General features: G+C 35.3%; 1 long non-coding RNA gene across 3 annotated transcripts in view; it reads left to right on the plus strand.

Moving 5' to 3' along the window:
* Positions 1 to 10,020: 10,020 nt before the first annotated feature.
* Positions 10,021 to 23,548, plus strand: part of LOC137860494 (uncharacterized) — a 565,043-nt gene continuing 551,515 nt past the window's right edge. For 2 of the 3 annotated variants that reach the window (XR_011098942.1, XR_011098943.1), the window contains exon 1: positions 10,021 to 10,204. This is a non-coding gene — a long non-coding RNA (uncharacterized lncRNA). The remainder of the gene's footprint in view (positions 10,205 to 23,548) is intronic. The other variant, XR_011098944.1, reaches the window with a different exon arrangement.

Here is a 23,548-nt window from a genome sequence, read left to right on the forward strand (position 1 = left end):
TGAGTTGAATCATGTTTTGGCAAATGTTCAAACATATTTCCTGATTTTTAGTTGGATCTCATTTTTCTGCCACTTAAGTCAAAATGAATGTTTCAGTTTTCTTAAATGGAAACAAGATAAAGCCAGGAATTTTAGGCCTATTAAATACTTTCACAAAAAAGCATTGAGGATGAGGCATCAGGTGCCATCTCTGTTATTCAGCACAAAGACGTAATGCCATTTAAAGAGTCAGAAACCAGAACCATTTAAAAGTACGTAGTTAGTATAACCGCCATTGAAGACATGCAATCAAGTACTCCAAAGTTGGAAATGCCAAAATCAAAGAGGCAACCTTAAAATTTCCCCATTTTCTACCTGCTCCATGTACCCATGTAATGATAGTGTCTCTCTTTACATGATTGCTTGTAGTTTCCCCCAACCTGATGTATTCACAGTATCGCAGAACTGTAGGAGTTGGAAGGGACCTTGAAAGATCATCGGGTCCAACTGCCCTGCCAAAGCAGGTTCCTCAGAGCAGGCTGCCCAGGTAGGCATCCAGGCAGGCCTTGAATATCTCCAGAGAAGGAGACTCCACAACCTCCCTAGGCAGCCTGTTCCAGCGCTCCGTCACCCTCACCGTGAAGAAGTTCTTTCGCATGTCAGTGCGGAACTTCCTGTGCTCTGACTTGCAGCCATTGCCTCTTGTCCTATCCCCACAAACCACTGAGAAGAGGTTGGCTACATCCTTCTGTCCCCCACCCCTCAGATATTTATATACACTGAGGAGATCTCCTCTCAGTCTTGTCTTATCTTCTCCAGGCTGAACAGACCCAGGTCTCAATCTTTCTTCACAGGGAAGATGCTCCAGGCCCCGTATCATCTTTGTAGCCCTCCACTGGACTCTTTCCAGGAGAAAAGAGCATCTTATTATTCAGCATCTTATTGTATGACTAAAGTATAAAAAATATGCTTTTCAGTGGGATCTGAGGTTGTACTGGGAGCTCTGAACTTAGAGATGCACATCAACATCATTTTATATGAAAAGATGGATTTTTTTATCCCAGGTCTTCAAAACCCTCATTCTGAAATGACATTAGATATCAATAGTTTTTTTTTTTTTTACAATAAAACTTTTTAAAAATTCATATTATTCAACAATCTCTTTCATTAGCTATGAAATGAAGTTTTTCAAGGTTCAAAATATGATTTTTTTTAGTAGAGTTTATAAATTTGTGACCTTTAGACCTGGTGTTGTGGACCTTTATTTGAACTGGATTATCTTTGAAAATATTTGCATTTAATATTACTATATAAATAGTTGCACTATTGAAATCTGTATAACATATATTCTCGTATTACTATGACAATAGTTAATATAGTTAATATATTTTTTTCAAGAGAGACAAATAGACAGATGAGTGCCTCCAAGATAAAAGGCTTTTTTTTTTTTTAACATTATAGAAAAAATAAAAAGTTAAGTCCTTGAAGTATAAAAATAAAAAAAACTCACACCCCTGTGCACACACCCAAAAAGCTGCTGTTATATGCAAATGCATATTTTTAATTTGAAGGAAAAGAAGAAAAACAAACTGTATTTACAACAAATTCATTCATTTTTTTTCTTCCCTCTGAAAATAGTTGGACAAAAAGAATCTATTATAAAGGGATTGTTTTGGTGTGAGTAATGTTTCAGATTTTCAGACAGCTTTATTTATTTTATTTTATTTTATTTTATTTTATTTTATTTTATTTTGTTTTGTTTTGTTTTGTTTTGTTTTGTTTTGTTTTGTTTTATTTTATTTTGTTTTGTTTTGTTTTGTTTTGTTTTATTTTATTTTATTTTATTAACTAGAACCACAGTTTAACCCTATCTCTAAGTAAATAACATTTTTTTTGGTGGTTTCCAAATGGCTGCTGAGTTTCAAATAAAGTATGTTGAGCTACTGACCAGTGAACTGGAGCCTGACCTCTGTGACTAGAATCTCATTCAACAGTTCTCTTGGGGACCAAGTTCCCTCGCTTCATTATACAGATATTTATAAATAGTCTTATTGGGGGGAGGGAGGAGATTGGGAAGTGCTTATTTGCTTTAGCATTATTTGTGATGGACAGAATTTACCTGAAGTTAAAACTGTTTTGGTCTAAGGATACCATGACCTAATCAAGGACCTTACTTTAATTTCTGTAATTTTTGATAATTTATGAAAGAGATGACTTGAATAATATGAATTTTTATATTATAACATCAGTAAAGAAGTGCACAATAAAACTCAGGTCATTGCCTATGTAGCTAAGGCAGTAATGCATGATTTATATACCAATCATATGGTAAAAACATGTGTATTGACATGATTATGTATTGTAAGAGAAAGTCTGTTTGATGGTCATTGCAAAAGAAAACAACAATAACAAATGCTGCTTTTATTTTCATCACCTGTTTAATGACAGTAACAGTGACAGAAAATATCCAAAGACAGTGAGACAACAGATTTGCTGTAGAATTCTATCGTAGTAGAGTTAAGTGGCATTAAGATGTATTCTAGTTGGTAAGTTGATTTGATATTCCATTTCTGATCCTATGTAAGACTATTGATTTTTTATTTTTTTTATTTTTTTTTTGAGGAGAGAGATACATGTCAGGAGGGTTGTAGCCCAATTCCTTCTGCAGATTCATAGCTGATTCAAAACAAAGCGTTCTAGACTGTTACTTTAAGATAAGGGTGCTTTTACGATGAAATTAGTGTGATAAATAGTAATCTTTAATAGTGTGGAATATTTAGAAAGAGATAAGGAAGGAATAATAATATGTTAGAGACAGGGCTATCATTGAATGTTTGCAATTACATTACTTACATTATTTTCTGTTGCCTACCTGTGCAACCTGCTGTAGGGAACCTGCTTTGGCAGGGAGGTTGGACCCGATGATCTCTGGAGGTCTCTTCCAACCCCTACAATTCTATGATTTAAAAAGGATCTTATTTAGTTGAAAAATTAAGAAGGTTAAAAATACTCAGAAAGATGTTTTTAATCTGCACTTAAAAAAACCTACTACTGTTAAAATTAAGATTTCAAAATTTACTACAGAAGTAGAGACGATTCTGGTGAACCTCTGAAGAATCTTTTAATCAGTACAGCAAGTAGCCAGAGATGGAAGGTAAAGTAGAAAAAGAAAAAAAATTGCAAAGACTACAATGAAGCAAAGTGGAAACTCATTATCCACTGATTGACCTCTAGCCTGCATGTTTCTCAGAATTAGACAAGGAAATAGTGTCCGACTTTTTTAATCAGCTACTAAGGTTCATGTGGTAGTTAAAATAGCCTCTTTGTTCTCATTCTGAGAAGATGTCTTAACAAAAGCGTGTTTCATTAAAGAAACTCTCTGCTCTTAAGAAGGCATTAAGAAGCCTGAATCTAGTTCTGGTCACCCATCTTCAAGTTAGAAACCAATGTTTTTAAACTGTGTTTTAGAAACTTTTATTGGAAATTAGAAGACGACTCTTAGAAGTCTGGGAGTCTAGAGCCTGGAAGGCCTGGAACAGTGGTCCAGTCAGTGTGGCAGGAGTAAGAAGCTGAGCTACAGAACAAGGGGGCTATAGGAATTGGTCACTGTCTGAAAGGGGCTATTAGTGTGCAGCCTGTGATAGCAGGAAGCTTGAGTCCTCTCCTGTGGGACATCCTCTCCTGTTTCTTTATTCTTAATTCCTAAACCATGAGATTTTACTTTTGGGTAACTTCACTGAGGCCTCATTAATACTTTTGTTAAGATTAACTCATCATAGAGCAACATACTTGTTCCAGCTTCTCTAAATCATCTCAGTGATGGCTAATACGTATTATGGTACAATGATGATTTCTAGAAACCAGGAGAATAACAAGAAGTACACATTTCTGCAGAAACTATGTCTGAATGCTCAGCAAGATCCTGGCCACATTTATTCAGGTGGCCCTTCATGACTGCAAACATCCAGAGATCCCATGTATGAAGCAGAACTGTTAACACCTGGATTATTTCTTCCTATAGAGATGGATTTTTTTTTTTTTTTTAATTTATTTATTTTTCCTGGTTTCATAAGTGAACCGTTTGCTTCACAACATATGGGATATTCTCCAGATTTTGTGGTATCATAACTAACAAGAAGGCAAAGTCATTTTTTCTGATGGCTAGGACAGAGCAAACTTCCAACAGTAATTTGAAACTTTTGAGAAATCTGCACAGAACTGGTAAATAACTATAATCTAGGGAGACCAGTCTATCAGTATTGAAAAAATACTACCTTTAGTATTATTTGAATCAAAATTATTCATTTTGGTTATATCTTTAGAAACCTTTCATTAATATTCATATAAGCACGGATTCATCCAGTATGCATTCTGGATTAACAAAATAAAAAGATTTAAAATCCCCAAGGGCTTTCTTTCCATAGAAGCTTTTCCTCTTTCATTCTGTTTGCCCAAGTACAATAATAATAATAATCGTGTTTTCTGTTTTCCAAACAAATAGAATCCAAAGACCTGACACATCCCTATCCAGGTCACAACATAGCATTTTGACTACAGTTTGTAAACTAACTTTAATGTTTATGTAACGTTTTTGAAACTTGTATCTTTAATATCTACACCATAATGGTACACAACTATTACTTTTCTTCCCATTATAAAATCATTGTGAAAGCAAATGGAAATGTTTCTATGTTTTCCTTGCAATAATATACACATTTTTTATTTTGTTAGCAAGGTGTCCAGTACTCAGCTCAGACAGAGCATAATGCTGTAATAATTTAAAACTACATTCTACAGCTTATTCACAGTGGGTTGTTTTGATATGCTACATTAAGATTTAATTTATGTGCATGGTATATGAGAGTGTATATATGTATAGGTATATAGGCTTGTTTTTCACAGTTCATGGCTGGAAAAAAAAGATAACAAAAAGATGGTTGGAAGTAGGAAAAAATCAATATTCATGTGTACTGGGTTTTTATTCTTATCTACCTTTGCACCCAAAATTCAGTAATATAGTAATACTGAATTCTTTATACAAGCCTATGGAAATGTCCCCTTTCTCTCTTCTTTGTTTATAGGTATGTGCATACGTATCTAGGGAAAATAATATATTTAAAAAAAAAAAAATCAAAAATTTTCAGTTTTCTTTTGACAAGCCAATGTAGTATTCATTTATTATAATGGTTACTTTTACTTTTTTTTTTTTTTTTGGTGTGTGTGTGTGTGTGTATGTCTTTCACCTCACTTTGTTTTTTTTCCTTTAGTTGCATACTTCAGCCTTCTAGGTTGTCTCTCTGCAGTCTCTCCATCCAATTAGTAAATGCCTTGCCTCCTCTGTAAAAGCAGTAATGACCAAAACAGAAAGGACAATCTTCTTTCTGTTATAGTCCAGTGGCAATATAACAATTTTATTCCTGTGTATTTGATCACAGTTGTGTATACTCTGGCCCTGATTTACAACAGTGTGTAGGCTCTTATGCCTATTCAGTGCAAAACCTGGAAATCAGCTAGTAGCTAGAAGTCTACATGTTTTGTGTCTGGCTGTGTGTAGGTGGCAGAAAGGTAAATAGTACCTGTTTGTATAGTGCTCCTCATATTTGTGTAATAGCAATACAAATAATGACAGTAACCGCAGAACATGTTGATTTATGAAATAAAATTAAATATTCTAAAAATACAACATGACAAGACATAACCTACCATCTGCAGGATTTTTCAGTTTAGCTGCTTATGTCTAAACAGTATGTAGCTGTGTTGTATTGACATCCACAGCTTGAAACCAGCTTTATTGTAGATTACAACTTTCAAAGATATGACGACAGTCAATAGATCTCATCCTGCTTGATCAATACCAGAATATTGTGCTCTGGAATAAATAACTAATGCAAATAATTCAAAGGGAAATAATTTTATTTTATTTTATTTTTTTTATGTAAGAGCAACTCCGTTTGCAAATTGTTTACAAGTGTGTATTTGTACACTGATGTTTACATAGCACAAGGCATGAGAGAGGGAGAAAAATCTTTCATTATAAGGAGAGCTACTACCAAAATGAATGAAATTCAGTCTTGACATTTCTGTCAGTTGGTGCAGGATTCAATTCTTTCATGACGTTTTTATCCCTTAATGACCTGCCATCATTGTTCCTGTAAGACTGACAACGAAAATGATCTCCTTTGAGAAAATGGCTTAAATATGTGTAGTCCCTATTTACACATCCCATGCATCTCTGAGGCATTTGAAATGCTTGATTTCTTGTCGTTGTCATTTTAAAGGTAGCAAACGTTCCACTGCAATATGTTGTCTCTGCCAAGAGCACCATGGCAAGGAAATATTAAGCTTTTTAAAGGATACTATGAGGTTTAATTGTGTAGTTGGCACATAGAATCTATGGTGATGGGCACAACAAAAAGGGAGCTAGATATTAAATATAATTTTACTGATGGTATGAAACACTACTATAGAATTCCAGTAAAATTATTTGCCAATAAGCAAGGCTAATGAATAATGGAATTCAGGTAGCTAAAATTAATCTCCTAATTCTTATGATCTAGATTATTATTTCTTTATTTATTTTAATATGAGCTAAAATTCAGTTAATTTTTAAGCTGAGTTAGATGAAGACATTTCAGATTTGTCTTTCATTCAAATGCCAACTCTTTCCATTTCTTGATAAGACACTTGATTAGTATTTGATACCTATGTGGAAGCTTTATATTTTCTTACTTCACAAAAATGAACATGAGCTGTCCGCTCATGTTGTGGTTTGTGACAATTGAACTACTAATTATTTGAATTAATCAATCTTCATTTTATTCTGAAATATAAGTCTGAGACCATTGCCTCTGACAGGATGTGAAAGTAGATGTTAGTTGGTTGTTTTGTTGGAAAAAAAAAAACATTACACTTGGTTTTATATCTATTCCATGGAAACCAGTCACTTAAATACCTTTGAAAATCTGATCCCTAGACATACAGGTATAAGAGTAGTTTGTAAAGTGGACCAGACAAATTAATACATAGCAAAATTGTGAGAGCTAGTCTGAGAGTGAACACATGACAGGGGGTATCACCCTGTCATGATATCTTAGTGACAAGGAATTTCCTGGCTGGGCTATTCTCTATATGAAAAACTGTTTTAGTGCAACTTACTGTATGTGTGTTTTTCATATGTTTACGTACTCTTCTTTTAGCACTCTTAAAGCACTAAAAATACTGCCTTAAGCAGGTCTTCACTATACTTTTTTATGTTGAGCATTTCAGTTAGGTATACTTTATGCAGCCTTCACTGGGAAAGGGCAAAGTGAGTTATTTTAGCTTAGAGTATTCGATACATCTTGTCTGATGGTGGTTCTGACTCTGATTTAAAAGTGCAACAACATTATTTTTAATCTCACTTGTATAATATTTTAAATCGTTTCCTGTCTGGAGATTAGAAATTCTTTATTATAACATTCCAGGGAATTACCCATTGGACACAGGGAACACTATTTTTGATGATCACATCCAACTTGGTTGTATGAGGATCTCACTTGTAACACATGTAATTTTGACCATCTGAAAAGTGTAATAACTTTCAGAAACAGTGTCAATAGTGTCTTACAGCTATTAGTAAATGGAAATTTGTTATCTGTTGATCCAAGCATTATGGATGCATATGGATGGATTAACTACATTACCTATATCAAGTGCACCACATCAGTAAGGCTGATAAGAAACCTTTAGTTTTCTAGATAAAGCCACCTCATGTTTAAAGCAATTGGACTACTATATAATTTTCTAAATTATGTATTTTAAGTGAAGATGGCTCATAATTTCTTCTTTTGTATCTCTTTTATGTTCTTTTATATTAGTTGAGATTTTATCTTTCACCGCTTTATATACAGTATCAACAGTATCAACAGTACATTGATACTGTTAATTGCTGCTTCTCTCTGTTTTTCCCTTCTTTAACAAACAGCTACTCCTATTAAAGCTAAAAGATGAATGTATTCTCTTGTTTACCTGTCACTCGGTGTATTTTCAATACATTTTGTTGCTATCTGGCTGGTTTAAGTGCAGAAATTTGTAAATAAATGTTTGTTGCTAAACACATAAACAGCAATATTTGTGATATTTGCGTGTGATTAGCTCTTGAAAAATTCATCAAATGTCCTGAGATCTGCACTGCTTTTTAAAAATTCATAAAAAGTTTTGAAGAGTGAAAATGGTTTGACAAGTAGGCAGGCCACAAAGAAACTGACACATCAAGGGAAGAAGATCAAACAGGAATATAGCAGGCATATTCATACTGTAGGCTGTAGAGCCTGGCTGCACTCCAAGGGGGTTGAAAGAACAAGTAGACATGAAATATAGAGAAAGAATAGAGACAGGAATCTCAAGGTGGAGAAATGAAAGACCATTTGACATTCAAAAATGATTTTTTAAACATCTTTGACATCCAGTCAATAAATTCACCTATTTTCCTTATTTAACTAGATGCAAAAGTTTTCTCACAATAGTAACATAGACTGTATGAAATTTTCAGGAAGATGTCTCCTATCTCAGAAGAAAATACTTGAGGGGTTTGGAAAGGTTCTCAGAATAATCTCTGTGGGCTTGATACTGGATTGTGAATCAAACAGGCTCTATGATGAATCTATCCTGATACCAATTTCCTGGGATCTGACCTTAAACCTGTGATGATGTAGGGTTACAACACTAATTGTATCATGTAAATATTGGTTATTAAGTGATCCTGTTATTTTTCTTCAGCATTAAATGTGCTGTCACATTTATGCATTGAAAATGAATTAGCTATACATATATGAGTATCCTTAAACTTGAAATGAATGGGAAATTAGAAAGAAATTGTTTCATTATTAACTTTTATTTTTTTATTAAGCAAGCATTTAGCAATGCGTCATAAAAGAGATGCTTACATAAATGTAAAATATGTTCAACAACGTTTAACAGTGCTCAAATAAATGGTTATAACTGCATTGTTACAGGGATATTCATCCCTTTGTCACATGTTATGTGCGTAGAACAGTAAATAGTTCTTTTGCCTTTCACTCTCACCTGCCACGTATCTGTTATGCCACTGATGCCATCCATCAAGGAATTTCAAAGGACAATTGGTAAAAGAAAACATAAGACATTTATCTCAAGAGGCTTGATTCTGTTTTATTAGATTCTCCCTAGGTTTTCCAAAGCTTTGAAGCAGTGGTAGCAGCAAGGGATCAAGCAGTAAAAGCTTTTTAAAACTTCAGTCTCTGCTCCAGCTGGGTTTCAGATCAATTTTATTTTTTTTCCACCTGGGCCAGCAGTAGAACTGGGTAAGACGAGTATAAGATGCGCTGCGGTATCAAAAACTAGCTAAAAATTAGCTCCTCCTTTCTCCTTCCAAAGACCTTTTACTGGGGCAGCACAGCAGACAAAACATCAGTGAAATGACAAGTGTTGTCCACCTCACTTTGGTCTGAAGAAGTTTATATGGGGATATGGAAGAATATTGAAAACCTTTTGTTCCTGGAAATTAATCCGCCCCTCCCCCTTGCATTCTTGGAGTTTCTGACACTGTAGTAACTGCAGTCCTCTGTGCCAAGCAATTCTCTCTGCATACACTAGGATGGGAATTAACAATTTTCTCCATTTGATAGCTCCAAGTATCCTGTTATGAAATGTTTTTGAAGTTCATTTCTATAGAAGATCTAAATGAGTCAGAAAATTTATAAGATCCTCTCAAATTTGAAATGAAGCGTGGTAATTTTGTCTTCTTTCCCTGTTAAATCTCGGTGGTACTGCTGTAGAAAACAAACCAGCCTGCAGTCCCAGAAGCTATTTACTGAAGAAATGTATTCTGTGGTTCTGACAGCAACAAAACAATAAAGTGATGTATCTTGAAATACTCTAAGTAATCTGTTTTCGTGCATTGTATCTGAGTAAAAACAATTAGACTTTTTTTTTTTTTTTTCTCCACTTCTCCAAAATGGCTGAGATTCCTTTTGGATGTGCAGGCATGGGTCTTGCCTTTACTTGTGGGTAGCTGATACACACCTTGAGATGCAACCTACTTGGTGATTTTTGTTTTGTGGTCCAGGCATGGGGAGGGCACTCTGCCATAACACAGATGTTGGTGATTCAGTCCTTGATTGAAGCAGAAAGAGAACCTGGCTGCCTTCATGCTCTGATGCCTGAATGCAATTCAGTTGCCTATGTGCTGTGATAGAGTAATGCTATGGTAAGTTGAAGTTTCATTTTCTATACAGAATGAATTTTAATTTTCTGTAGCTTTGTAGCCTGTAGTATCAACCCATCTGGCACAGTTCCTGGCAATGCGTGCCCTGATGACCCCTAGCCTGGTTGTGCACTGTGAGTGACTTTGGTTTGAGCAGAAAGGGAGAAGTTGAGACTGTTTAGTTTATTGTGTCTTCTAGTGCTTTTCATATCCTTATTTTTGGAGAAGAATGTCCTGCATGTTATCTCCCCAATTGAAACAATTCACAGCTACTCTGGGCTTTTAATCCAGGTTCTTGCAAATCATACCATCTGCTAATGGGTCCTTGGTAGCCATTTGCAAGACCTGAGTCTCGTGAGGTTAGCTGAACCCATAGAGGCCCTTTCTTTGTAGTTAACTAGGTTGTATGCTAGCTTTTCATAAGAACCTGATAATGGGTGAAGTAAAATATTGTAGAATGCTGCAATATTTTTATCACTTGTGAATTATTTTCCTCTGAAGTGGTGGTCGTGTTGTGTAGGTTATTTCTAGCTGGAATGACATAAAGCTGTGCCATGGTGAAGTGATTTACAAGCAGTTACATTCATGTGTGTAATATACTTCTAGCCTCTGTCATATATGCTGCGTGTCATGAAATACTACTGCAGAGTGTTTAATACGCCAGTGCATAGCGGGAGATGATATCATTAATCACTTGTAAAGTACATAAATCATGGCTTTGAAACTGCAGTTGTACAAGTGCATATGCTACTTTATGTGCTACTTTTAAAGGGTGTCAGGTGAGCTACTGCCTGCACTGCTCAGGTTTGTTACTTCCACAGAGATGAAGTACTCAAATTTCTCAGCTTTAGTATTCAAGATGAAAATAGTACAAAGTCATTCGAGCCAAATACAATGTCAGGCTAATACAACACTAAAATCAAAATGCAGTTATGGAAGTTCATGTATGGTAGGGGTGTGTTCTTTTCTTTTCAAAAGATTTACGTTTGTTGTCACTATTACAGCCCTCCATCACTGCATTTGGAAGGCTTTCTGCTGTAGTCACTTTCTGCATCTTCTCTGTCTTGACATGCATGTTGCTGATGCATGTACTGCTTACCTTTGAAAACAGAAAACATGCAGCTCGATATTTGGTTTCATCTAGTCACAATGTGTAATTCTATAGCTGGCACGTATAGAGATACTCAGGAAGACCTTTGTGGGAAAAGAAAGGGCAATAATTTCACACTTGCCAGCAAGCAAGATTTTGGCTATTCTGTAATGTATTCCTGCTACATCACTTTACGTTTCTTCACTGACTACCCAGTGCATAAACTTCACATAAAAATTTCTGTAACTAGAACCTTTGTTTAAGTGTTTAAGAACAAACTCTGTTCCCACTTGCATAAACTTATAATCCTTACTTCTTTTTAATTTCATTTTAACATATTTGAAATAACAGCTTCAAAAATATCAAACCCAAGTTTCTCTGGAGGAGATATTCCTTTCTTGAGCAAATAAATGAGCAAAAATCCCATAATTGTTTAATATGACATGATCCTGACACAGACCTGTGACTTCCTTTGATTGGCATATAATGACGTTTGCAGTGTGTTAAAACCTACAGTGCTGCTTTTCAGAATTATCTGCATTTAGAAAATACTTGGATTTGTTTATAAGTGTAGTTGAGGTGTTGCAGGACCCTTCGGCTATACAATTTTGTTTTGCATCCTTATATGTGGTAGTCATGATGGCATTTGTGAAATGCCACTCCCCCACAGTGAGATACTATGCAACCAGCAGAGGTTAGTGCCACGACTTGATTTGCATTGCACCAATGCAAATTCTCAGGATGGGAAGGAGTGGCTAGCCAGTCATATTATATGTGACATAGTCAGTCATATCGATGATCTCTTTCAGTAGAGTCCTGTGTACAATCTGTGTGCATGTGCATACCAAGTATGCATGCAACTTCTGTATTGATTAAGGATGTTAATACTCAGTTTCTTGGGCATCTTACATACAGCTTATTATGCTTTTTTTTTTTTTTTTTAATGGCTAACGTGTTTAAAAATATTCAGTTTAAAAAAAAAAAACAGGAAAAATGGCATTAGAAGTCTTGAAAGGTAGAACTGGTCGTGCGGTATTTCAGATCTGAACATATCTATGATTTATCTTCTCATGTTTATTCTTAGTTTACGGTCAGTTCGTCCTGCTTCTCTAATGTAAGAATGCACCAATGTTTGATGCTCGTGGTACCTGATGTTGAAAATGATTTCCTTTGGCCTTATCTTGTTTAATCCTACATGTCAAAGTGACAGTATGTGAGTCAGCTACTGAGTAGGGTACACCTCACTGGTTTGATTTTTATACTATCCTTACTCTTCTGTGAAATCTGATTAGTCTGTTGTGAGGAAAAAAGTCCTTGATGAGAGTGTAAAACTATTGCATGAAAGATGGTTATATTATTCATTATAAATCAAATATGGTTCCTTGTTGATATAAATTACCTGTGTTTGTTTTTTTTTTTCTAGTGCAGATTCTTTTGAAAGGTTAATTTCTCTGACTGAATCAAGTGGATGTATTGTAGGCCATTGTTTCTGAGGTGACCTTATTTTTCCTGGCTTCTTTTTTCCTCAAATTAGTTTTTGACAAGATGTTATCACTGCTCTTGTTTAAGTTTGAGTTTTTAACTATCTTGTGTTGATTTTTTTCTTCTTCCAGATAAAACTCTTGTTTTTCGTGACCTTTCCTGTTTCATCCAGTGTGCTTGCTTTCCAATTTCCACTCTTTTCATGTGGAAGTATCTGTTTTCCACTGCTGTTGCTTCAATCCAGTGTCACTGATTACAGAAGTTCTTCCGTCTGCCAATATTCACCATACCTATTATATCCTTCTGGCTGAGTATGACTGTCACCTCTTAAATTTTTTCTAGTGCTGATGACTTTGTCATTGTAATGATGCTGCTTGAGTTACTGTTGTTACCTTTTACTCAAACTTCAAACACTATTTGAAATCTGTCTCCTTTTTTTGAACTCAGGAAATTAATATCTTTTGGGGAAGTAGTATCTTCTTACAGGAGAGGCAATCAAAATTAATCTTTAACCTGAAATCAGTGCAGTAAAGACTTTTCAGGTTTAGATTTTTGAAGTTTGATTTTATTAAGTTAATGTTACTACATTATGCTAAAAATCTACACTATTGTAGAAAGAGTCAATCTAGGACTGCCTCATGTCTAATCTGTATAGAATATAAAAATATAAAACTTGGCTCATAATGCTTTACTAATTTTACATTGTTACATCAGATAATCACTAAACAAGATTGTTGTAACTGAGGGAATGATCATTCTCTTTCTTTATTGTATTTTCACTAGTATTGATATAGAGTATGAGATTCATAATAGATATTCTGCTACTAGATATTCTGTGCTGGGATTTCTCAATGAAATCGTAGGCCAGTTGATTTCTTTATTTTAAAATGTGAAGTGTAACTGATGTGCAGGAAATAATGTATTGTGTCTTAAAAGGGAGGAAGAGAAGGGAATATTGTTGACTTGCTCTTGTGATGTCACTTTCTCAACTGTTTTACAGGTAAGGGATACTATTAGAAAGGTGGTCATAAAATATTTCTAAAAGGAAGAGCTAGAATTGCTTAGCTTTTGAAACAGTCTTTATTAACAGAAAATGGAAAAGCAAATAAAACTTTTCCATGTTGGAACCAGTAATACCTTTTTATCCTCACAACTTCCCTTCAGCAATGCCCCATGTGTCCCATATATAACACAGATTTATTTATTTATTTATTTTTTGGTCAGCTTTTCATAATTTATTTTACAGTGGACAATCCGCATATCAGATTGTCATCCATAAGAAAAAGTGAGGTGACATCATGGTCAGAAATTGGGTGCATTTCAATTGAAAGTATCATTGCCACCAAGACAATATGAGTTTTCAAAGTCTATCCAAACTTTTTTGTATTAATTTCTTCTTATTCCTTAGTGTAAGACTTGTACAGACCAAGAGGGAAGATACCTACTCATCTCCTGGTTGAAAACATGTGCCCTGCACTTCAAGCATAATGTGCAAAATGTACAAGCAGGTGATTGGCACAATACATTCCTTGTAAAATTTCCTTTTTTTTTTTTTTTTTTTTTTTTTTTTTTTAAGCTGAGGGCTACTTTGGAAATTGAAGAAATACTTTTCACTGTCAATTTTTATTGTTTTTTAAAATTCACTAGAGGTGGTTATTCTCCTCTCAGGGCTCAGGGTATATTGAATAAGAATTAGTGCTAAATAACACAAAATAAAATGTTTGGAACCAGGCCAAATATATATATATATATATTATATATATAAAATATAGACATTATTATATTATTTAATTATATTATATAATATATATATTTGGCCTGGTTCCAAACATTTTATTTTTATATACATGTGCGTGCACACACACACACACACACACACAATTTATCTTAAGCCTTCTACTTTGTGAGTTTGACTGTTGTCTTCTGTGTGGAGTAAATCATTGTCATTAGAGGGTCTGTTCTATACTATTGCAGAATGATGTTAATGGATAGAGCTCTTCCCCTCCACCCCAGAGCAACTACCGTAGCCTTTCAAATCTGTAGCCAAAAAAGAGAAATACCATAATGTATACTGCAAGATCTTGCTATATTTATGAAAGTGTATTCTTGTAACTTTAAAGTTATCTTTCAATGTCCATGGAATACTATTTTATATTTTCTTATTCCTTTTAAATTCTACGGTACATCTTCAAAGACTCCTGTTAAAAGAGATGACGTTTATATTATTTGTGGTTAGGCAATGCCTAGTATTCAGTGAACCCAGTGACATAACTAACTTAATGCCACTGTAGAGATAATCCTCACAGGCTATGTTATTAGAGACAAATTGTGTCTGTAGTAGTGCTTTTAGAAAGAACACTTTAGTCATATGCAGTGAATAAACGACATACCCACTAACTTTAATGACCTGTTTATCTTAACCGTTGAAATGGCAATAAATAATGAGACCATCACTGGCAGAATTCTGAGTAATTTGGTAATATTTTCTTGCAGTCATGTGCGTGATGCTTTGTTGATTAGTTTCTTACACTGGCAGTATATTCATGCAAGTATATAGAGAACAATCTTAGTGTCCAGGTTTAGAAATACACCTGCATCGGTTGTTTGTTCATTCTGGTTATCAATTGTGCTCCTAGTTTATGTCCACCAAACTTGATTTGCAGTACAAAACAAGTATATGTTGACATTTAAGCCCCTCATCCTCCAAATGTGCTGTATTATCAGTGTTTTTTTATTGTAGGGGATTCTTTATTCTAGGTTAAAGATCATGTTACTCTTTCTCAGTCAATTGCGAGATAGTCAATTTTTGACAGCAAAAACGATTACCCACACTGAAGGTCAATAGTACAAAAGCATTATAGATCATGTTGCCCTGTCTTAATCAATTGAACTGTATTAGACAATTCAAGGTTGTAATACTGCTTTACCCAATCATGGGTAGGACGTAAAGAAAGTGGAATTTGGGAATTATGCTACATAACTGTGATGCAAAAACATTATTCTGCATTTTACTCAGGTGTATCAAGAACGTATAAGCAGTTTGCTGCTGCATCATTTTGTAGACAGTAATTACACAAAGGTATTTGTCAGTGCCTGATAGTCCTGTCAATACGTCAGTGTATCACCACTCACTACAGTGAAATTCCTATTAATTTGCACTGACATGAATAAAAGGGAATTTGATCCAGATTTTTTGGTTAGTTAACCAGTCAGTTACTTAAATGCAATTAGCTGCCCAGCTGAATTCATTGCTGCTTGTGCAACAATAAGCATTGCTATTATTTTGTTCCTGCAAGTCTTTAATGCCTAGTTGCTTGTTGCTGCTGTTGGGTGTTAATCTACAGTGGGCCCCAGTTAACTTCACACCTGCCAAGGTAAAAAAAAAAAATAAAAAAACACTGCTTGCAAAAACAACTTCACAAAGTTTATGAAGAAGCAGACAATCGCTTCATATAAACTGATTTAAGTCTACTAATTTTAGTGGAGCTACACCAATTTATTTGAGCTGAGAACATGACTCATTGTTTTATTTGTGTGAAATTAATATACAATCAGAATCAATGCTGCAATACCATGTCTCAGAAAATGTGAGCCATTCCCTAAAAACTTGCACATAATATTCCTTGAAATACTGTAAGAATATTGATTGCTTTTATTCTGCTCCTTAAGAACTGCATTTCAAAAGGCTCTCTAAACTTTTTAATCACAGTATATGCACAAACCTCATAGTGCTAATGCTACCTGACTTTTGTGTATAAAACTTACATGCTTTAAAGCATGTGAAAATGGGTAGAGAAGTTATGATAACTTTCTTCAGAATCCTTTGTTTCACCAGGTTTAATACAGTCTCTGTTACACTGTTTATCTCTCACAGATAGGTAATCCGCATATGTCTGCAGCAAGCTAAGCTTTTTTTCTGCTGGCATTTTGTTATAGCTTTTTTATATTCTCTGCAAAGTCAGACTTGGATTCCAATTCCAGTAATTATTGGAGTCAAGAAAGTCATAAGCTGTCTGTCAGTTTTACATGCGTGTTTGCTGAGGCTTGCTCTCAAAATGAAAAACAAATTCTTTTCCAGATATCCTACTTGATAGTCATTTGCAGAAAAGTAAAAATAGATGCCTTGTTTAGACACGAAATAGCTTCAGCATCTGGCCTGGCTTTACAGGACAACATACGTGTGAAGAATCCTTAGGAAATAGAATAACTTAAGTAGATGCAAATTTTTTGAACAGGTAAACTTTAAAAATAAATAAATCAAACACAACCATCTATCTCATTATAACCACATTTATATACTTATTTTTTATTTTTAGAATCATTGTTATTCTAACCTTAAACAATGGTTTGTGCTCTCACCTCTTATCTGGTTTGCTGTTGCCCAACGCTTAATTGCATTTCTTTGATGTCAAGTGTTGTCTCCCCATTTGTCCATTAAATCAATCCCATGGTGCGTTCCTTTGTTAATAGCTGTAGTAGATTTGTTGCTAATAGATGAGGTATTATCTATATTATTTTCATAATTCCTCTGAAACAGAAACGTTTAAGGAAAGTAAAACCGATGCCAGCTTTGGCCTTCAGTGGGTGAGCTGCAGTGTTTGAAGCATGTGAAGTGATGTGATGGGCCAAGCTGCCAGTTACTCTGATCTTTGCTAGATACTATGTGGCTGGGTTTCAGCATCCATCTGAAGAATCAGACATCTCTTCTCACCCTCCTCCCCACCTACTTTTTATGGAAGTGGTGGGGAATGTTTGTTGACATAATGAGTTTCATACAGAGGGCATGCATCTTAAAACATCTTGAATTATATGAAAAATGTGTTAAAGGGGAATCATTACTCAGAAATTAGCAACATTCTAAGATTTAAGTAGCGTAATTGTGAGGAAACTGAAATTTTTTGGTTTGAGATTACTTCAATATGGACTGGAGGTGGAATGATAAATGTGAACTCAATTATATTTTGGGGTGGATGAAGAAGGGGGGAATCATGTTATCTTGAAACTAAGTAACTTACATTATAAACAGATATTAGTTCTTCAGTTGTGATTTTTCTCTCTTTCCTCCTATGGGTTCATTGTGTGAAGACCCTCAATCTACCTAAAAAATCTTACTAAAGATTAGACCTATAATCCTTGCAATCTTGCACATAATTTCTGGATAATATTCAGTCATGGTTCCTTGATGTTGCTGTGTGGGTTGTACTTGTTTCTCAGTACTGTAAAAGATTCAAATGCACTTCTTGGCCATCAGTGAAACTGGTAGCCCAAATAGCAATGAGTGGTTTTGGTTATTTGGATTATTCATATCTTCCATTTATTGTGTAGATGTAAACATGAAAGCTTTTGAGCCTAACACACTTGCAGTAAAAGGGCATTATTTTTTTATTTTTTTTTATTTTTAGGTATTAAAGTGTAATCATGCAGGCAAATGCAAAGTATGCTGGCGTGTACATAAGGAACCCATTTACTGAGTCACTGTCATTTTAACAGTAGGGAGCTTGACTCCCTGAGGTGTCTCTAAAGCATTTCAGGCTCACTGAGTCAGGACTAAATAATACCCAGCTGGGTAAGAACAAACACCTGTCAGATAATCCAGCTAATAGCTGGTTTAGTTATCAGTGCTCTTCTCTACCTGCCTCCTCTTCCCTCTGCTTTTCTGAATGTATGATGCATTTCCCACAACATCATATTTAAAAGCTTCAATAATCCTGTAGTGGCAGCTGATGAAGACTTTTTTATGTCAATTCTTTTTTTGCCTTGGCTTCAGGAAGGTGGTGAAAGTTTGCATGATGAAATCATGGTTAGAATGGCTCTTTTCATGTACAGATGTATTTCAGACAGTATTTCTACTGTTTGGGGAAGTGTAATTCCAACAGTCGGCTTTAGTGTAATTGCCTCAGGAATATATGTCATCTTTTTCTTAGTGAGAATACAACTGCACAAACTGAATTCTTTTGTGTGTCCATTTCATAAATACGGTTTCTCTATTTGAGTGGGCTTTTTGTCATACCTTTAGGGTCAGTAATACAAGGGCTGACAACAGTGAAAGCTGCAGAGCATTTGTAAAGCAGACTTACAAATTTTCATACAGAACTTCACAATAGATATTTTTTTTTCTGGCTCAACAACAACAAAACCACTTGCCAAAGGCCTGCTTCCATATATCTGCTTATTGTAAAGGAGGATGGGCTGTATCTCAAGACTGTTAACAGCAATTACTGTTCCTTATTGTTAACATTGATAGAGAGTTTTAAAATGATCATGTAGCTATGTTACTGCAAAAATTCTTTTATTACATGATTATATACTCCAAATCAGATTTCTTCTTCCTGAAAGGTAATTGTGCCTTAAAAAAAATCAAGTTAAGGAGTAGAATATAAACTTGTAGATTTGTCTATAAAGGTCTAGAATGAACATGCTTCCACATGTAATTCACTTTTCTTACAAGTATGCCACATAAATTTAGTGATCTTTTTTTTTTTTTCTTTTCTATTTTGTAATTAGCCCATTCTGTTTTTTGGTTTTCTTGGAAAATTTAAATTAATAACAGGCTATACTGCTATGGAAGGTAACATTGATACTAAATTCCACATAACACATCTTGTAATACAGAATAAACCTAACTAAATGTTCAAATGACTGATGTTACAACTTAGCATGGCTCTATTTTTTAAAAAGGTGATGAGACTGGGTGCCTTATAAACAATATTACTTTTGAAATCTTTAGATGGCTTCCTGACTTTCTTCCTCTTCTGTCAAGGGAGGCCAAATGCTAAATATCACAGAATCACAGAATTTCTAGGTTGGAAGAGACCTCAAGATCATCCAGTCCAACCTCTGACCTAACACTAACAGTCCCCACTAAACCATATCCCTAAGCTCTACAATGTATATGTGTATATATACATATGTATGCTCTATATGTATATGTATATATATGTATGTATGATATATAACTAAATATGCCATGGCATAGCATAGAGTGGAGACTCCTTAGGCAGCAATGCTGGATCACAAGCTAGTTTTAGGTAAGTTTCATGTAACATTGCCTTACTTGTGCCTTATTACTTTAAAATTTGTAAAGCCTATACTATTCAATTGGTCTTTAATTCAGTAGCTGGTAGGTAAGCCTGACATACCAGTCTGTGTAATGGTTTCCTTCTTCTGTAATTATAATTATACTTTCTAAACTCCTGTGAACTGACCAGCCCTGAAGGTAAATTAAGACCACTGTGACTAAATTAACTTGTTGTTTTGTTTAAATTGGCTCTTAACTATGTTTCTAGGTTTGCAGGTAGCCTTAATTCTGGTGTTTGCCAAGTTTTGAATTACAGTTTGCAATCTCCCTGCTGCTCTAGAGTAGTTCTGTGTAAAATGCACACTTATCTTCTCATTGTATTTTGTATGCTACTGTGCCTGGGTGCAACAGGGTGCTGTCAGCTTTGTAAGTTTGATCTTCAGTGTTGCTATTAACACATGTAATGCTCAGCTGATTGCTCAATTAGGTGAATATTTTTAACCTGTTAAATTCAACCAGAGGGTTTGCAGCTACAAGCTATCCAGTGTAACTCTACTTGTGAAAAAAGGATTAAGTGTTTTCAGTCTTTCTTATTAAAATTTTGTTATTTAAGCTGAAAATCTGTGTGTCAAGATTCAGTTTGAACCAAATCAACATATGCTTAGGCTATTTCTCTGTTCCGTAATGCTAAAATGCTGCATGCAGTTCTTAATTTGGTGTTTGATTTACAGTAAAGTGGCTTTGAGCACACCATAGGCAAAAGCATGCAGCATTTGAAGGGAAGGAGTACCTCACTGTCATTCTGCAGAAATACTCTCTGGGAAATGAGAAAGTGGCATTAATGGGTTCCAAGAGACATGATCAAACCATACTGTTCTGCTGGCAGAAAGGAGATGGCAGTAGGAAAGATCAGACAGTGGGTGTAAGTTAAAAGGTATTACATGACATTTGACAGAGTGGAAGACATATGTTGTAGGCTCATGGTAGCAAAGAAGAGAAGAAAAAAACAGTCAAGAATCCATTGTGTGTGTATATATAATATAGTATGCTAGCAACCTATGATGATCCCATTGAAATGCTTCATGCCTTTTCTATGTAAATTGTGGGTTGTCTGTTTTGTGTGGGTGATTTTTCTTTTTTTTCTTTTTTTTTTTTTTTTTCTCAGTGTATACTAGTTTGTTGTCAGAAGTATGGCTGTTCTCTCTTTGGCATCTTCAGTCCTCCAGACCCAACAGAGGTTTTGCTTCCTGGCCTTTTCATAAGTGGTTTCCAGGCTAATCTTGGTCTTGGCCAATGCTTCTTGATTATGCACCATTTCCTCAGAGGTATTTAGATATCTAACCTGCAGCTGGGCTTCTGTTCTGTATTTTCTCCCTCAAATACATGTCAATAAGAGGTTTTTTGTTTGCTTGTTTGTTTTTTTCCTTACTGGGATCTCTATTTTTAAATCTTCCACAGAGGCTTATTCTATAATGGTAATAATGCAGAAAAAAATAAGCACAACTCTGGCAAACTGAAATTCGGTAGGTAATCTCCTGGAAAAATGGCTTATTAGCACTTTTGGAACAAAATGCTGCCTTACTGTGACAGAGCAGTAAACCTAAAATTGTAAGCTGAAACCAACTGAGTTGATAGGACCTGGGAATTTATTTCATAACTCATGGTGACAAAGTAAACCGAAGTGGGTTTTCTGGGAGCCAATATGTCATGAAGAGCTACATGCCATTATTAATAAAAGGGCCTAAAAAAGCAGCCTGCAGGAAATGATTCTGATAGAGCAACTGACTTTCATTTCCAAGATCATGGGGAGTCTAACTGGGCAGTTTGGGAAAAATCAGTCCAGTAGTGATGCCTTGTGTCTGTAGCTAATCTGCAGACACTGCAATGCTCTGGAGTTCGAATATTTTACTCTGTTGGTGGTAAAAAAGATGGCTCTTGTAGGTCTTGTAGTCTGGAATGCCTGATTACCTGTCATAGGGTCTTGTACTTTGCTCTGGGTCTGTCCCAAGTCACATTATCATGGTATCGGTATACTGGATCTACGAGCTTTAGTGTCACTGAGTTTTGAGTGGAGTGTCTTTGACCATCCCACAGACAAGGTGAATTTCTTGTGAGCAGCTAACTTGAAATAAGTTACTTTCATTCACTACACACTGACTCAGGTATCATAACTTCTTACGCAAACATACTTCTATGACTGCTGTTAAGCCAATAAAAGTGTTCACGTTGCGCAGAACAGTTTGTGTTCAGCACCTTGAACTCTGAGTGGTACAAACTGAAGATATGTCCACTTCTGGAAAGCTACTAATATGTTCAAGACACTGCAAAAACCCTGAGACATGAAGTTAGTCTGAGTCAAGGCTATGGGCTCAGGTATTCACCACACTTGGTGAGATGCATTTTTCAAACGTTTTTTGGATATATCCTCAGCAACACAAAATAATTGACTTGCAATCTGTTGTCTTCAGGATTTAAAGATAAACGGTAAATATTAAGACACAGGAAAAGTGAGTTGGAAGATGCAACCTCTGTCTAACTTGGTATTTGACTGGTTAGCAGCACTCTACCTAAACTTAACTACCAAATAAGATTTGTGTGTTGGTTATAGGCCTCAGCTGGTTTTCAGTTGTGACCGTGCTTTTCAAATAGTCATGTTTAGGCAGTGTCACATTTGCTATTGTGCTCGAGAAAGAGACTAAGAAAAAGATTGTGAACAGTTGCTCAACTCCCCACAGTTACCTAATACATCTGCAGGAAAACAAAACAAAAAACCAGGGAGGCGCTGAAGGTTTTTGTGTATCATGGAATTGTTTGCTTCACAAATGCTACACCAGAAGGTGGCTTGTAGTAATATGGCAATTGTGTTAAACTTTGCCTAGACAATGGTCATAAGAAATACAAGCATTTCTCTGCACATGTAATTGTTCAGTATGTAAGTACAGGCATTTACAATACTGGTGCTGCCCTATTGGTTACAGGGTTATATCATATCTTCATGTCCTCAGAGTTTTGCCACATCATTTCTCATTGTTCTTTTGCTTCATTTTCTAGATAAGTTGGATTTCTTGTTCTGCCTCAGAGGGTTGTGGCACCTCATAATTAGTGGAAAAATTAAAATACAGAAAGTAAATCAGTGAATCCTTTCTTATTAGAAACTAGTTAAGCCCAATTTTTTCAATGAGATAAATCAGTAGTGCCCATTCTGCAGTGGAGTAGAAACCCATCCAGATGGCTCTCATTTCACCTTCCATTACTACTAACTGCGGGGTAACTATGAAATCTTCAACTTCTCCTTGTGCTTCTTGTAATCTTACATCAAAGTCTATTTCCAGCTGTGCTAAATAATGTTTTGTTTTATCCAGATATGAATAAGACTTATGCATTGCCCTTATTCTCTATTCTTTCTTGACCTATTTCAATTTTAGTCAGCAGCAGAATTATTGCCTACATGCTGATAGCTCTGTTGTCATTTTGTCAATGGCTTTTTATTATTTTTTTTAGCAAAAAGACTCCAATCTCTTGTATTAAATTTCATTTTGAAGCCTTGGAGTATTTCCATAGGCTCTTTGGGGAGATCCTTGTAAAATGTTTATCTTGCAGGCTGCCTTATTACAAAACCAAAACTCAGGTCTGAGGTTCAGGGTCTGCTTCTGTGTGGGTATGCATGCAGCTGCACACACAGTCTCCACAGCACTATTGTAGTGGTTATGTGAGCACAGAGACCAGGATGTTTTACTTTTCAATACTGTGCAAGTCT

The sequence above is a fragment of the Anas acuta genome, chromosome 8 (genome assembly GCF_963932015.1).
Source record: "Anas acuta chromosome 8, bAnaAcu1.1, whole genome shotgun sequence".
Taxonomy (NCBI): domain Eukaryota; kingdom Metazoa; phylum Chordata; class Aves; order Anseriformes; family Anatidae; genus Anas; species Anas acuta.